At 41.0% G+C, this 17139-nt stretch overlaps 1 protein-coding gene across 2 annotated transcripts in view; it reads right to left on the reverse strand.

Moving 5' to 3' along the window:
• The window catches only part of Ppargc1a (PPARG coactivator 1 alpha), a 438089-nt gene that overhangs the window by 234609 nt on the left and 186341 nt on the right, over nt 1-17139 (reverse strand). The window lies entirely within an intron of this gene.

Here is a 17139-nt window from a genome sequence, read left to right on the forward strand (position 1 = left end):
CAGAAATGGCTCCAAATGGTTGGAAGGGCTGGGGGCTGCGTGCAGCCGGGTGATGGGATGCTTAACTCCAACTCATATTCATTTACTGCTACATTTAAGCTCCTTTCAAACCAGTTTTCCCTCAAAAATACCATTCATATCCAAATGGCAAAGCTCTGGCTCTGAAGCCACAGGATGCTTGGCGGAGCATTTGCCTTCATCTTCCTGAGCACGTGGGGCAGAGTCTTGGGGAGGTCAGCGGTGCCACAGCATCATAAATAAATGATTATGTAGATATCTGCCGGACTGCAGAAACGCATTCCAAACAAAGAAGCCTCATTATTTCTCCCAAACAGTAGCTCAGAAGTCAGCCCTGGGTCTCTTTCTTTCAAGATTCTTAAGATGGAGAGAAGAGAAACCCTCCAATATCCATATTGCTTTTTACCACTCTCATCTCAGAAATTGGAAGCGACTGGTCATCCTGTTCTTAAGTAAAGCAAATGAGATGGGGAATCTATAGATTAAATCAAACTTAAAAGTCATTATCAATCAATAGCAATACGTGGACCTGAGTTAGGTAGGTATAAACACACTGTCAAACAGAGAGCATTTATACAATTAGAAATGTTAACACTGACTGTGAATTTGATGACAATGAAAATAAGAATTATTATTCAATTTTCACTGCAATTATTATTCATTAAACATACACAATGAAATATTTACAGTAAAATACTATCTTGGATTTGCTTTAAAGTAATATGGGGGAGGTGAATATTAAATGAATCATTCATTGTTGAAGCTAGGTAACAGGTACGTGGTGGTTGATGGTACTAGTATATTAAAATTTTTTGGTATGTTGATGATAAAATGAAACAGATTAATTTTTAAAGAAGTAAAAAGGCAAAAAAAATTTAGTAATTGAGAATACAGACAGAATGGCTTTTTCTCCTTCCAATCAAAAAGTGGCACATACAATTATCAACGGCTCATCTCAACAGTCTGTTGGGAAGTGACCAGGCAACATGGCAGAGAGCGACATAGAGCCCTCTGGACAGCCCAGGAGCACAAAGCCCAGCCTGCCTTCCAGTGCAGAAACTGGTGGCCATAGCTAATTACTCCTCCTCTGCTATCAGACTGTACTCTCTGTGAGAGGAAACCACCAAGCCCAGGTCTTGCTTATTGTTCTACTTCTGGAGAACCCGGAATGAAAATCTGAAATATAGTAAAATTTTTGAGAAACAATTTTTTAAACTAATAAGGTAATGGGTGTATCTCTGTAAGGCCAATAAATTGAATTTAATGTTAACTTTCAATCATCATATAGAACAACAAATTTTTAAAAATTTGACAACATGGTTAATTTTCACAGATGCTACTTCAAGTCAATGTTTCCCAAATTATGAATCTGCAATAGCATGCAAGATCATTTAGTGTGGTTCACATGCAACTTTTCTTTGGGAATTATATACTCATTTTTAGTGTTTATTAAGACAAAAGTAATGAGCATTTACCTAGGTAAAATGGTTTAAAAATGGTCACAATGATTTTTATTTTAAAGTTTTAAATAAATATTTGTATGGTTCATAAGGAGCCACAACGAAATTGCTAGGAATTACTATTCCGAGACTTAAAGAACTGTGGCCTTAAATAATGCTATCTCAGGGGCTGGACTTATAGCTCAGTGGTAGAGCGCTTGCCTAGCCACATGTGAGCACCATATCAAAAAAAAAAAAAAGTAGATAAAATAAAGGTATTGCATCCATCTACAACTAAAAAAAAAAAATTTTAATAATGCTATCCCAGGGAACACCTGTATCTTCACTTCTCATAAATACCCGCAAGGTGTAGCAAAGCATTTTAGAATATGAACTCTGGAAGCAGACTGCCTAGTTTCAAATCCTCTTTCCCACTGATGACTTGTGTAACCTTGGTCAAATTTTCTAACATTGATGCCTCAATTTGTTCATCTATGTAATGGAGACATAATAGCACCCATCTCGTGGAGTTCCTACAAGATTAAACTTAAGGGACTAGATGAAGAAGAGCAAAGGAGGTAATATTGTATACCTACCAGAATAACTAACACTAAACAGACAGTACCAAGTGTTGACACAAATGTGGGGCAACTAGAACTCTCCTATATTTTGTACCTGAGAAGGTAAATTAGCTCAACCACTATGAAAAACAATGTGGCACTATCTACTAAAGCTGAGCACATAGTATCATCTGAAATTCAACTCCTGAGTTTATATACAAGAAAACTGAGCATATATGCTTATATAAGCTTATGTACAAAAATGTTTCTAGTAGCTTTAATTATATTAGCCCCAGAGAAACAACCCAGAGCATCCATTTTCAGGAGGATGACATAGATTAAGGTAAATTAATACAGTGAAACACTACACAGCAAAAAAGCAAACAGTCACTAACACATGTAAGAACATGGGAAAATCTCACAGACATTGGGTTGAGCAAAGGAAAACAGACACAGAAGAGTAAAATACTACACAATTCCATTTATGTAAAGTTCAAGAACAGACAAAACTAATTGCTAATGACAGAAGTAATCTTGGGGACTGGTTACCTATTAGGTAGGACATTTACTTGAAAGCAGTATTGGAAATAGCATGCATACATACACATATCCACCAAGCTGCAAACTTAAGATTAATGTGTTGTATACACTTTACTGTAGTTTCAATGCATGAATAAAAAGCAAATTGCAATACAAAGTGTTTTGAATAATGTCAGGTATGTCTTAACCATTTGGCATTATTATTTACTCTCATCTGCTAGTGATGTATACACTTTGAAGAGACTACAAGCATTTCTTGAGAAGCCCCAATATGTTATGATTCTACAAACATTAATACAGTCCCATCCTAAAAGTTATTTGACAAGTGATTACAGGAGACCGGCTAACCAGGTCCAATTACTACTCTGGAAGCATCGAGGCTTAGCAATTAAATGAATCACCATGAATTCCTGGTTCTTCCATTTGCTGGACTTGGCAATGTTACTTAACAACCAGAGTCACATTTTCTTTATCTTTAATATATAGCTGATAACAGAAACTGCTTCATCAGGTCATTTGGAGATGCTTATAAAAAAGTTAGCTACTATTACTATTTTTAGATTGATTTAATCTTTAACTTTCAGAGAAAAATGATCAAGGCTAACTCTGGAAATTTCAGTCATTAATTACAATGAGTTGGCTGTGTTCCTGGGCTCACCTTCGTTTGACTTATTTCAGAATGTTTATGTAGGCATCACCTCAGAAAGGCTACGTGATCTTTCCAAATCACAGAGGAGTATCAACTCCAATTTATTTACAGCCATACTTGCGAAAACCCTGTCAATAAGGCAGTCAATTCCGATTTTATTATTAAGTATGATCTCCATTACCAGCAGAGAGAGCAGGGCATCCTAACTGTATGTTCATATCCACCTTTTGATAACTAACAGGTTTTCCAATAACATAAAAGACAAGACATCAGAGTAGTCATGGATGGCATGTGCACCTGTAAATGCACCTTAGTGACCTTGCCCAACTGCCCAAGCACCCCTCTTTGTATCCATGACATGCTGTGTGTATGTGCTCTCGTCCCTGCAGATACCACACCACAGCTCCTTCCTCCATTTGCCTGGCTGTCAGCACCCCCAAGATCCTAGACACTAAAGAGCTGACGCTGGCTTGTTCATTCCATAGCCACCAGAACTTAGCGTGGTGCCTGGTACAAAGTAGACACTCAACAATTTTGTGTTGACCTAAATGTCCACAATGATCCGAGCTGCTACTAGCCTAAATGGCAGGCTTTTAAAAAATCAAAGAAGATACCCCTTTCTTCCAGCACAAGCAGCCCACACCAGGACACACAGTTTCGCAAGCTGGGGATGGACTGGATTTCAGTCCCCTACTTGCCTTCTCAAATCAAGTCCCCCTGTGCAGTAAACAAACCATCCAAACACAAGCGGGTGACCAACAGGATGTTCTGACCTTGCAGAGCAAAATAACATAAAGTGCTTATGGCTTCACTGGGCACAACCCTTTGATTCAGGATTACCTGGAGCCCCCTCTTTTACACAGAATGGGGATGTCTTTGTCACCTCTAGCTCAGATTGCTGGAATTCAAAGGCACCCAACTAATAGGGCGGTGGATCTGTCTGCAGTGAAGGTTGCTGAAACCATCCTCTAATAGTCAGAATCGGTAGTACCCATCCTCCATAACCCGGTTTCTCCTGAACCAGTGCAATGAACTCAAGATTGGACCCAAAACCTATAAGTGATATGTACAATTCAGGGACCAGGGGCTAGAGTAATCTCCTCTCCTGACTCTGACCCTCTGGGGTTATTAGCTTGCAATACGCTGAATCTAGAGCAAGAACATTCTATATCCAGGTCTTCACCCCATTCCTGGTGTTCTCCCTGCAGGTGTCATTCCCTCTGAGATCTCGAAGGAAGGGGAAGAATATTTTCCTGTGAGCAAGTGGATTGAATTTTTTTTAATCTTTCCTTTAATTGTATTTCTGAAAACAAATGGCTATATCCAACCACAGCCCCAGCTCCACTTGAATTCCTATTTAAACCTTGTAAATGCACCCCAGACACTACATTGAGATGGACATTCAGGATCCAAATAAAGCAGGTGATATATGGCAGAAGCTAGAGATCCTCCCCTCTTCACTCCTCAGTCTTGGTACCCCACCCCCACCCCAGAATGCTGGCAGCCTTAACCTCCTGTCGCCACAGAGATTTAATAGCTAAGAGCCACAGCGAGGTCTTGTCTTACACAATTTAATTACACTCGAGGAACAGACAACAGTGCATTTACTGGCCCACCATTAAATATTATCATAAGTAATTTAAACTCAACATCACTTGTCCAAATATATGGACAAAATACATTCTGTCATCTCAGAGCTGTGATGTTCCCTCCATAACTGTGAATCATCGACAAATCCATAGTAATTTATTCTGCTTTCCATTTGGAAGCATATCTTAAAGGGAGAAAAATCAGAATGTGAAACACTTCTGATAGTAAACTTGTCCACCTGCTAGCCAACATAAATTAGGAAGCCATACTTTAGTGATTCAATTACACCACTGAGTAATTGAAAATACACAATTACAAGGAGTTGAGGTTCTTAGGAGAAATATAATGCCTGCATTTCAGATTCCCTAGTGTTTGATTTATAATTGGAATATTGGCATAATATTCTATGTTGGAGATGAATTGCCACATTTGGACAGTCCTGAAATTTGAATATTTAAGGCTACAAAAACCCTTAGAGCTCATTTTGCTTAATCCCTTGTTTTATGTCTGGGAAAAAGGAGCCCAAAGACCAGTCAGCTCACAAAACGCGAAAGGAGGTCACAAAAAGAGGCCTCTGATCCTAAGTTAGAAATTTTAGGATCATGGTCAAGTACATCATGTCTACAATTGGAACAAACTCAACCTCCGTCACTGCTTTTGTTTCTTTCTCTATTAAAGAGAGATGGTAACCCCTAGAACAAGTAGAGTCTGTCACCTGGTTAAGCAGAGTTGCCTTTGTTTCTGGCCTTCTTAAATACGAACAATAACTCCTAAAGCAACCAGCAACAGAGAACCTATGTCTGCATTAGGGGCAACACTTTGGCAGACAGACTCTCCTAATCCCTGTAACTATCAGTTATAGACTTTGTATCTTAATATGCAAATATTTAAAAAATCATAAGCGATTATCCCCATTGTTGACCTCCATTCTGTCTCTTGACAAAAGAATTCAGAGTCTCTTTAAAACCCCAAATAAGCACATGTGATCAAATGCTAATTTAGCAATAAACAGAAAATTGACTTCAAATCATCTCTCTGTCACTCTAATTGATTAACAGTCACATGAAAATTGATAACATGATTTTCAGCAAGAGAGCGCGTGGCACAAGCTCTTTGGTTCTATTGGCTTTGGATATTGACAGTCTTCCAAATAAAGCTTTTTAAGAGTACATTAGTGAGTCTGCTAATAAACTTAAAAAGCAGTCTAATTACAATAATGAACTCCATACAATGAGTTAATGCAATACTGGAGCTTACAGATCTGAGTCACTGAAATCAAAGCAAAGTATAACTTGTGTTGAAAGTAATGCAACCATAGATCTGTTTCAGTGGGAGTGAATAAATGATTATTTTTCTTCTTTGCTTCTCCAGTATTCTGGCTCATATGACATCTACCTACCTAAAAATTTTTCCCAACATCCACAATAATGAACACGAAATTAATTTTAAACTGATAACCCTCTAGTGTTCACATATCTCAATTAGAAACCATCCTCACAAAGCTGAAGATCGAAAAAAAAAACAAAACATAAATTAAAGCCGCATTGGTCTAGATTGTGACTATTTCTGGACTGAGAAAGTAATCATAGCAGGACTTGGCTCCAGTTCCCATTGGCACTAGGAGAGCAGACATAGGGACTGCAATAAAACAGGCTTACTAAGTGTCCTGGGCCAGGCTGCCTCCATTCATCCTTCCAGATGTTAGCTTCACCCTTCTCTGCTGCACGGGCCCCAGGAGACTGACCTTTAAAGATTTTGTCTATGGGCTTCCTTGTCTTCCACTTCTGAGGAGGTTGAGATCCTGGGAGGGACTAACAATAGATGGAAGGCCAAGAAGAAAATGAGGTGGAGCATTTCCCCAAGTCCCCCCTGCCGGGCACAGTTGGAGAGGACAGCATTCCTCCTATGCCAGAACCCACCCGGCCCCCTGCTCCTGATACCCCTCCCCAACAGCTACTGCTGTGGTTCTCTGGGCTCCAGCACCAGCTCCCTCCCTTGGCATCTCCAGGTCTCTCTGAGTGTTTCTGACCTGCCATCATCGTCCCTAGCCCCAGGGAATTCATCACTTGTTGATTTCCTTTAACCCTTCCCACACCCCTGAAAATAGTCTCTTCATTACACTCTCACCCTATTTGAGTGTGCCATCTGTTACCTGCCAGAGTCCTGACTGATGTGGCCACCTTCCATTAACCCAGCGGGCCTCGGCCTGTTGAGGGTTACAAACCCCTTTGTGAGTCCAAATGAAAAAAAAAGAATACAGAGACCTCTCTCTGTAGCAGTTCACACAGGCAGATACACGTGAATTTTCTGATATAATTTCAAAGAGTGAACAGACACCTTAAAGCCCATGCATGGTCCCAGGATATGACACCCTACTATGAAAAGGTGATTTTTAAGAAAATGACATCCTTTTTCATAAATGAAATAATTACATGAATACGATGTTGGTCTTTAAAGAATCCTACTTTGGGGTATCAGATTGTGGAATATGAAGTCATAAGAAGACACCAAAAATCTCTGAATAAAGAGTCAGTATAAAAGCTATTGCTCCGTGTGGCCTTTTTAATGTTACTTCTTCCCTTGTTCTTCATATCGCGTATTTTAATCACACACACCCTCAGAAATTTTTCCCACCAGCCATGGTTTCACCTACTTGTAAAGTTTATTATTCATCATTCCAAGTGCCATCTGGACTGCTGATAAGTAAATGTCTCTAAAAATCTCTGAAAGAGATTTCCTCAAGTTTTATTTATCACCTTCCGGACCCACTCAGCATTCCAAAGCCTGCTCTCCAAGGATGTTGCTATGTATTCAGCTGTTTTTTTCTATTAACACTGGTGGCTTCATAATATTAAAAATGTATACACCAAGTTACCCCCATAGAAAACACGCACGGATTGTGATGAAAAATAAATTCTACTTCAAATAGTCACCCACTCTGCCTCCGTGCCTCCCGCCACGGTCCGGCATGGACATCTTTCTATAGGGGAAAAAATAGAAAAAGAAAAAGAAAGCTGAAGCCCAGCATTCCAGTGTGCACGAGTCTCTTGAGGTCTCTATCAGTGGCTATTAAAATTTAAAGTTCACTGCATAATCCTTGACTCCAGCAAACACACGCTACTTATATTCCTTAAGCAACTAGCAGCTGAAGCTATTCTGTGTGGTGCAGAAAGGAACAAAGGGACCCATGCAGTAGACGCCGGGCCACATAAATGTCAACCGAAGACCATGTGAAAGAAAACCTTGGTTGATGTTGTCTTTCTAATGTCAGTCATTTTAATGATCCTCTATTTAAAAGTCACCTTTTCTAAATAAATAAACTTGTTTAAATATCATGATATGGTGTATATACACTCATGTGTTCTAAATAAATAAACTTGTTTAAATATCATGATATAGTAGATAAAAACTCCTGTGTGCCCTGTGGACATATAAATTAGCCTTTCTACTTCTAGGCCAAAAAGTCATGTTAGTATAAAGGATATCATTAGTATCATAATTCTAAAGAATACAAAGATATAGAGACTCCGTTGTCTCCAGGGTTTACTAGCAGTGGAATACCTTTCTTTATTATCCATCTCATTTTCTTTGTTAATAAAGACCTCCTTGACTATTTTGGTCACTGTCATTAACATCAGTCATCAGCAATACTAAGAAAGTGATCTGCCTCAAAAGTCCCATTTTGTCCCTCAAGATTTACTCATCTTCCTGAAGTTGCTGACTTCATAGGTAGCTTATCTAGGGTCAAGTAAATAATCATGTTGTCCCTTCATCCTCTCCCACCTTGGTCCTCTCCTACTGAATCAGGATATGAATTTTCTTTCATCTTGAAAGAGTCAATTTGCAACTAAGAAATCCAAAGGAGAGTTCTCTCCTTGCTGTCTCCTGTTCACCTATGGACCCCACCTTTGACGCCATCTAAGACATGGTTGCCAAATCAATCTCCCTAAAAGCACAATCCTGTCAGTCCCTCCCAACCCTCCCCACAACCCACCTTGCTCAAACCCTTGAGTGCTCAGCATGCTGTACTGCAGGAAGAAGTTTCTAGAACACTATTACTTGGGACTTAGAGCCTTTATAATCTGACGTGGGCTTTCCTATAACTTCTTTTCTATTCTGTGCTCCTGTGGGTTCCAGATGAATTCCATTGTCATTCCATGGAGGTACCATGTACTTTATAAATGTATCTTTACTTACCTTTTCCTCTCTATCAGTACAGAAAGTCTTTCCTAAGACAATGCAAACGTTACCTTGTCCATGACATCTTTTCTATGTATACCTTCCTACATACTGCTCTCCTGCCCAACCTGATGATGTATCTGGTAATAGTCTATATAGCTGAATAGTAAGTAGTATACTTAATTGGAAACTATCAGGCTCAGTTTACTTATTTGTAAAATGGGGCTAAGCGGGATAACTAGCTATAAGGATTAAATACATAAAATACTTAAAGCACCATTATGGGTTTTGGGGTGGTTCTTGCAGTCAGTGACCTATCTTAAATCAGTTAATAAATAGCAAGGGAGTTGAAAATTGAAGAGGATTTCATTCATTTTTTTGCATCTTCCACTGAGTGCCTCTACCTGCAGTAGAATGGAGAAAGCATATGTTTAAGAAATCTCATGTCCTCAATTCTGGGGTAAAAGGATGAGCCAAGAGTTCCACATTCTGAGTGTATCACCCATCAGATCAATTTGGCCTGGAAATGTGTTTATGTGCACGACTTTCACTTAGCAGTGTGGAACTGGGTCACTGCACTGCCACTAATTGTGTCAACTGCTAGATGTCAACAGTAGTGCTTGGGCAGAGGCTCTCTCAAGAAGATGGCAGTTAAGTGTAACAGGGACCCTCCCACTTTTGCCAAAAGACAGCATCTCAGAGTCGGCCCATTTCCTCCTTCACAGCCACCCTGAGCACTCCCTGACAGAGAAAGAAAATGAGATGCCACTTTGTCTTCTTGGTCCACAGTTTCTTACAATGTCTTCCTCTTTTAAAAGACCTTGAGGGCCAGATTCTAATCTGAGTTGCACCAGTGATAAGTCTCTTAAAAGAACTGTTTGATGCCTGCAAGCACAGCACCAAGTATTAGAAAATAAAACATCATTAGTCAAAATCATGGTGGGCTCCCAGAAGCCTCACGTTGGGTCAGAGTGGCCATCTTGGATTTGTTTTATGCACGCCTGTGCTCCTCCTAACTCTGCACCAAGACTTAACGGGTTCTGTGCTTTTGGAAGATAGCATCTTTAATCCTGAGCTTGGCATGAAAACTCTGAGCTCAGACGTATTCAACTGCTCTGAGATATTTTAGGCATTGTACACATTCAGCTTGCAGAACCTCTGAGCCATCGGAGCACAGGGTACATCTCAAAATGACATGTGGTGACATCGAGTTCCACAAGAGCACAGGGACACCCAGTTAATTGGCAAGGCTGGTCACTGGAAAGCACGCTCCACTCTCCAGCAGCTGGAAGGCCACTTGTGCAACACCCAAAGAAACATTTTAAGCAGACAAGAGTCCTTAAACCGCCATGCACACAGCACACGTGACAGCCAAGGACAACTCATTTGCACTTGTCTTTTACACTTCCAGGCAATGCTCAGAGAGGGAGAAAGGTACGCCTTTCCAAGCAGGCAAGTATTTTAAGCCCTACTGAACACAGAAGTTCTCAGGGGAACCACCCAGAGCCTGCAGGGTCACTGCCTCCTAATTTCCCTGGGTAGCACCTGATGACTCAGCAAGAGCCTCCATCCTAATTCTTGCAAGGGAATCACCCTCGTTCCAGGAATGTGTATTGGAGCCAGAGGACCTCAATTCCATGCATCAGCTCTGTGAACTGGGGCAAGTTCCTTAGCTCACTAAGCCTGCGTTCTTCTTCTCGACAGTGGAAATAATGTGACATCAGAATAAGAATGGATATAAAGGTAGTTTGACAATTGGGGAACATAAAAATATTTTTATAGGAAAGTGGATGGAACTTGAGGACATTCTGTTAACTGAAATAAGGTCAAACTCAGAAGGGTCATATGTTTTCTTTCATATGTGGAAGGTAGAAAGAAAAAAGGGAAAAGAGGTGGCAGGGAATCTTATGAATACTGAAAGGAGACCAATCAAATAAAGGTGAGGGACCATGGCGAGGGAGGTGGGGTGGAAAAGGGAAAATACTGAGGAATAATATTGGCCAAATTATATTGTTATATTGTATGCATGAACGAATATGTCACAATGAATCTCGACATGTAAAATTATACCGTACCAATAAAATATGGAAAAACATATTTTAAAATTAATGATTACTTTAGATGCTAAGTAAAGGTATACCACTTCCTCTGTTAAAATACCTCCTTGCTTTAGTTATTGCTAGATGCGAATTGCATTGGTTCCTCAGGGCTACTGCAGCAAAGTGCCACAGACTTTGTAGCTAAAGGAAATAGACACTGATTCTCTCACAGCTATGGAGGCTAGAAGTCCAAAAGCAAGGAATCCACAGGCCATGCTGTCTCTTAACACTCCATTCTATTCCTCTTAAATCTTGTGGGGGTTGCTAGCAATCCTTGGTGTTGTCTGACTCCAATTTCTGCATCTTCCCCTATCCCTGTGGGTCTGTGTTCAAATTTCCCTGGTCTTATAATGACACCGTAATTGCATTAGGATCCAGTATGACCTTTCTTTAACTTGATGAATTATGCAAAGACCCTGTTTCCAAATTAAGGAGGTCACATTCTCAGGTTCTGGAGGTTAAGATTTCGTCATATCTTTTTGGAGGATGAAATTCAACCTATTAAAAAATATATTGGACATCCCCTGACCTCATAATCTAAAACCAATACAATTACTAACAGTAGGCTAATCAATAGCCCAGGAGACCCTCTTCTTTAGCATCAGTCACGAAGCCATGCTAGTATTTGTTTCTGGTAATAGAGACCATGACTTAGTTGCAGGGGCCAAGAACAATTCCTGGCACATTGCTAAGTCCTCATTAAATGTTCAGTGAGTATAAGTTAAGAACAAATAAGTATACAGTACGGAAAACAGTAGGTACAAAGGAACTGCATCCTACATTCCAAGAAAATCCTGATTACGAATACGCTGGCCCCGTAGCTTCACTGTGCCCATCAGGACACATGTCCCAATGCTCACTTGGAGAACAAGCTCACCAAAAGACAGCAGTCAGGAAAGGGAATCCTTTGTTCCCCCAACTCCTCATTTCCCCTCATCCATTGCTTCTTTTTCTGGTTCCTCTCTCAGTGAATGACAGATGGGAGTTCTTGAATGCTCCCCACTGATTCCTGCCTTTTCCACTCTCCATCCACTAATTTTTAGCCTTGTCCAAACTCTTCCATGCCTCTCAAGTCCCTCCCCTCCTCCCCACCCCACCTCTGTGGGTCTTAAGTGACACACTTGGCACTTGGTTAATTTGGACAGTGATTGCCCTTTACCCTGAGGATTACATCCAGACCCTTAGCATGAAATATGTGACAGACGCTGCTGCTGGCTGTGTGTTCATCAAAACCCATTTCCTGTCTCCCAGGCTCTCAGCTGGAGTTCAGTGCTCTACCTTCCTGGACATTAAGTGTGACCATGTGAAATTCCTGTCATTGGAATGTCAATGCCAGTGACCTGTGCTATACACAACTTAGTTCCAAAGCACCTTCCATGCTATTTCCTATGCTCTGTCTGTGTCCCAGTCTGTACCGGATGCAGAAGGTCCATCCTAGGAATCTGAGGCCCTGAAAAATTGAAAAGCTACAAGACAGAAGGAACCCAAGCTTCAGGATTAATTTGAAGACTACATGCTACGTGAGTGAGGGGCTCATTTCTACCTTGGCAAGAAACTGAGTTGTGGTAGATGCTCATCATAGCAGCACACCTACTCTTATACCATTTGAGGTTCTCTTCTGCCCCCTACCTATGTCTCCAAACCTGTGACCCATTCATTTCTCTTCTCCATTCTGGGCCATCCTTCTGCCTGGGTGAGCTACTAGCTCCCCATCTCACCATCTCTCTCTTGGTTTGGGTCCTATTGGAGTGGTGCTCTCTACTCTCTGCCCTGACCTCTTTGCCTGATTTATGCTTCTTCATCAGCCTTATCACTAGTGGACATATTACATATTAATTTGCTTATTCTCTCATTCCCACTAGAGATTAAGTCCCTTGAACAGGACCGTCAATCACTTCACTGTTGTGTCCATAGCTCCTGAATTAGTTGGTCTACAATAGACCCTTGAATATTTCTTGAATAAATAAAAATCCTTGAATATTTCTCACATAAATAACACCTAATAATTTCGAATACAATGTACCTTGCACTGTGCTAAGTGCTTCACATATATTATCTCTTTAATCCCCACAAGAACGCTATGAGATAGCATTGCTCTTTGCCCCATTTTACATATAAGGAGACTGTTAGAGAGGTTGTTTCTTGCCAGCTTGTATGGGTAATATATAACCAGGTAAGTATTTGAACCCAGGTGGCTACAGAACTCTTACACTTGACCACTCATTCATGAATCAACAAATGCTTTATAATAAGTCCTTTTCAGCCAACAGCAAAATGTACCTGGGGTCTAGCCATCACCAAGCGGGTGAACTAGGTCTATCCCAGGGTACCCTGAAGGCTGAGAAACCAGCTAGAAACTGTGTTCTTGAACATACCCAGAGAAGTTACACTACCTCCCATGCTTAATGTCACTCTTAATCTTACAGAGCAGTTAGTTCATAATATCATTCCTTGAAGGTAACATAAACACTTAAATCTTTTCTTTCCAACTCTTCAGACTTTACACTTCACTTACCTGCCTTTTGGGGTTCAGCACCGTTGAACTGAGGGGGTAAATGGGCACGTATATATCTTCGTAGCATAATAAGCACGCCTTTTGATGTGCCCAAGTCCCAAAATGAATGTCACTCATGTTACAACCTCTCAGGTGCTTAGGAGTATTAGTGGCTTCCCTCTGCCTTTGCTAGTTCTTTCTCTAGGCTATCTACGCTATATTACTTCAATCTCTCTTCATACAGTAAGCCATGCCCTCTAATCCATTTATCATCCTCGCCATCCTTGCTTGCAATCTTTTCTTTTCATCTATTTTTAAAAGCAAGATGTGCTCTAACAAATACATAGACACAGACACGTGCTCCACTGTCTCGGGTATCCCAGGACCATCTCCCCATCAGTGCCCTCTCCCAACCCAGGTGATCTAATTTGAGGTCTCTCTCTTCCTCGGTTCTTCTCTTTAGACAACATTTAATTTCTCATTCTTATTTGTGATCAGTTTTTTTTTTTCAATGGTTACAACTAGCTCTTTGATCTCTTCGGATCCACATGAGGACTTTTCTTAGGTAAACACAGTTTATGACCCAATTTTTTTAAAACTCAAGAATTCTAAAGAGTGAATATAAGCGACCATCGGTGAGGCCTTGCAGCACTCTGTGAAATCCAGCCTCAGGATTCAAGCCAGTCTTCCTAATACCCATGAAATGCATCTTACCCCAAATGGGGCCTAGGAGAACAGTACCTCTGTCTGACCTGCACCTACAGGATCTATGAAGGAGAGAAAATTCTTCATTGCCCTCTTCACGCCTTTTTGTAATTCCGCCCGAGTCATCCCCAGATTGTTTTCCCAACCCTCCAGTGCCCACACTCCGAGCTATTTAGATACTGACCTCTTCCTGTCAGTCAACTGATTTCATTTAATTCCAACTAAAGGAAATTCCAGAAGTATCTTCTTGACTTGAGCCAACATAGGCCATCTCTGGACCTCCATTTCTTTCTGGGTAAAGAGGAGATAACATTCTGCTTGACACACCTCTGTATGTAGGAAATGCTCATCATCCACATGCAGGTTCTGTGGGTGATAGGTTAATTATCACAGCCTCTGTCCTTTACTCCCCACTCCCAAGAAAGTTCTTGGTATTGGCATCTTCTCCTTTTTAGAGTTCTGGGCCATAATGTCTTATATGGGAAATCAGGAAAGGGGATCGCCTGAGAAGACCACACGACGAGGAGGAAAAATAACAGGTTCAAGAAGAAGGTGGAAGGGAAAGTCAGCCGGAATCTGGGGCAGACACCTGGGGCAGAGTTGGGGGGAATTTGGAGGGCGAGGAGAGGGAGCTGGGCATGGCATGGTTACTGTGTATCTGAAGTCTAGCTAGGAATGGAGGAAGGAAGCCGTGAGCCTTACACTGTCCCACTTCCTGGGCTTTCACTGAAGAGAGAGGATGGTGAAAACAAGTTAATGTCAATGGATATTTTCCTTTGCATTGAACCTTGCAAGGACTTTTCCATGAGGGGGTTTGGCTTTATAAGGTTTATCCATGGGTTATCCATTTTTCTACTATGTAAGACGGTGGTGGGTTCCACCTCCCCCAATCCCAAACAGCCCCCTTCAACCTCTTCAGTGTTCCTGGAGATGCCGCCTCCCAGCCCTAATCAATGAATGGCACCTAGACAGTCCAGCATGACATTAGAGAATATGGTTAGGAGGTTCATTCTCCTACTATGGATGGGACAAACATAAAAGCACTTAAAATATAAAACAAAGCTTGAGGATTGTCCACAATTTGAAATGTGTACATTCTTCACCGTTAATATACTGAATCAATGATTGGGTAAAGATTTACATATTTCCATGGTTCCTAATGTTCATTCCATGATTTTCTGTAGATTGTTTCTATGAGTTGTCTCCCTTGTGAGCTCTTTGAGGACCCTCAGAATAAATAATGTGATCTTGCTGATTTATATGGTATAGTTTAGTGGCTAAGAGTATCCTTTTGTTTAACCTCTTATGTAGCTTTCTAACTCTCCTACCAAACACTTCCTCCACTTTGGCTCCGATAAGCTTCTTCTCTCTGCGATTTAGTGAAAGGAGTGGGCCAAAATTGCTAATTAATTCCCTCGCATCAGACTTCTCCAGCAGTCTGGCTCCCCTCTTCACATGAAGTGGCCTGTCTGGCCACTTGTTCTCCTTCACTTTCTAATTCTATTGCTTCAAAGGAATATTTTGGTCGTGGTTGTTCTTGGGCATCATGGAATCCATCGCTACAGAATGCAGTTTATCCAAGGAAAGGCTGATCCTTAAGCACTCATTGACAACCAGCTTATTTCAAAAGCAATTTTATCAGCCTTGCTACCAAATCCAATCAACAGTCTATTTGGAACCTAGTCTATTCATAGAGCTCCATCAATTTATTCAAATATTTTATTGAATGCCGGCTCAGTACTAGAGTAGAATATGATAAGAGATATGGTTCCTGCCCTCTGGGGGAAAAGGGGAGGGGTTCAAAAGAATTATCTTTGTATTTGAGAGAAGTGGAACACTTTAAAAAGAAAAAAAACCTAAATTCTGTATCAGTGATGTCAACAATAATGACTGCTCTTTGTGCCCTCACTCCACATGGACTCTCTATGCCATGGGCTTTAGGTTTAATATGACAGTCCTGGGTTAAGGGCCATTTATTCCCATTCTTCCAGATGAGAGAATGGAGGCTTAAGGAAATAAAAGCACTGTCCCAAGTCCTTCAGTTCACAAATGACAGATCTGGGATTCACCCCACGTTGTCAACACCTGGAGTCCGTCCTGGAGGATGTAGAGGTAACACAGTCAGTGCCTGGTGGACCATCAGTAGAGGAGGGGCTTAGAAAGAAGTAATGGGGCTTAAATAACACGTCTGATCAAGGAGCAGGAAAGCTAAGGATGGCCTAGATCCCTGGTGGTTACAGAGGGAGCACAGGACCCAGCTTGGGGTGGGGCAAGTACCAAAGCCTTTTGAGCAGAGGCAAAGCTTGGTAAATGTGTGGGACAGTATGTGGGACAGTGATTCTCAGCAGTGATGTTTGCAAAAAAAAAAAAAAAAATCAAGATTGGAGGCCTCATGATCTATTAAAAGCAAATAGCTCTACTCCAGGGGCTGGGATAAGAGCTAATGAAAATAACAGGTATAGAGGCATCACCAACAAACCAAGAACAAGATTTGGATATTAGACTCCGTTGGAGAGTATAAACAGTGATTCCAAAGTTCTGAAGCTGCTAACTATTATTGCTATTATTGAAAATCATAGAAGTCAGGAAAAGGTGTCAGTTTGAGCTTGACAACGACTATAGTGAGTACACGGTGAGCACTCAGATATTCTTACAATGAGTAAGAGTCTGAACGAATCGACACAGGATTGAGTAAATGAATGAGGTGTTTTAGAAAAGCCAAGTTTGAAGGAGATAGAACAGCTCAAGTAGAAGCTGGTCCTACAGAACTATCCCCAGGATCAATCCATATTTCCTATGCTCTTTATTTCATTTCCCAGCACAGTCCGCCATGCTGACTGGACCTTCCTGCTCCATGTCTTCCTCT

This window comes from Marmota marmota, unplaced genomic scaffold, assembly GCF_001458135.2.
Source record: "Marmota marmota marmota unplaced genomic scaffold, marMar, whole genome shotgun sequence".
NCBI lineage: Eukaryota > Metazoa > Chordata > Mammalia > Rodentia > Sciuridae > Marmota > Marmota marmota.